Genomic DNA, 930 nt, shown 5'->3' on the forward strand with positions numbered 1-930 from the left:
GTTGGCTGGGTTTGGAGGAATGGCAATGCCACACATACAGCACAGGCTGCAAGAAAAGAGCGAGGGATTCAGAAAGGATCTCAATCAAAACAGCTAGCTCAAGCCGAGAAGGTGTGGCTTGCTAGAGCCTAGACAGAATTGGATGGAGATGAACTAACACGAAAAAGACTCATGTAATACTCACATGTTGCCTTGTGTGCTTGATGCCAGGGCTTGCATGTACTCCATGACTACAAGAACAAGCCAAAGATACTTACTGAACTCACTTTAATAACCAAACACTCTAGAGATCAGTCATAAATTCAGTGTAAAACAATGAAACCACTCTTGGGATCCTGTATCTTCTGACTTATGCTTCATATGGCTGTCGTTAATTACTTCTAGATGATAGTGGGAATCCTGCATGTACCATGCTGCTACATCAGTGCTGTTCAGTAACTAGTACAGAAGCACTAAATCAGTACTCACTGTGTTGGAGAATCGGCGCTAAGCAGTTCAATTAGATCAATAATCTCTTGAGAACAGCAGCACACGTGTCTGCGCCGGACCGACGCCCGCTGACGACACGTGTCAGAGTGACAAGACCCCGATAGCTGCCCGACATGCGCCTGAATGTAAATGCGAGGCACCACTGCGCCTGCGTTTATTTTCATCATGTTGCAGTGGATCACTTCGATGTATCAACAGAGCTCAGAGTAAACCCTAGTAAAGCAGGAGGAATTGTAATTATTCGATCATGTCATTTCATCCTGCTGCCTGGATGTTTAGGTTAAAGAGAGGTCTGTTAAAGGTCGCTTCATCTGGAAAGCATCTGCTCTGTACAAACATCTAATAGACGTCTCTAAGATGTCAGTTTTACATGCATTCGAAATCATAAACATCTTAAAAGACATCTTCTAAACGTCTATTTGACATCTGATAGGAAACGTT

General features: G+C 43.5%; 1 long non-coding RNA gene across 1 annotated transcript; it reads right to left on the bottom strand.

The window, feature by feature from the left end:
- LOC107682595 (uncharacterized) lies at positions 1 to 603 on the bottom strand. Its single transcript, XR_001633538.1, has 3 exons — positions 469 to 603; positions 185 to 230; positions 1 to 46 (listed from the first exon to the last, which is right to left on the bottom strand). It is a non-coding gene; the product is annotated as an uncharacterized LOC107682595 (long non-coding RNA).
- Positions 604 to 930: the final 327 nt, after the last annotated feature.

The sequence above is a fragment of the Sinocyclocheilus anshuiensis genome, unplaced genomic scaffold (genome assembly GCF_001515605.1).
Source record: "Sinocyclocheilus anshuiensis isolate Anshui unplaced genomic scaffold, SAMN03320099.WGS_v1.1 C32387432, whole genome shotgun sequence".
NCBI lineage: Eukaryota > Metazoa > Chordata > Actinopteri > Cypriniformes > Cyprinidae > Sinocyclocheilus > Sinocyclocheilus anshuiensis.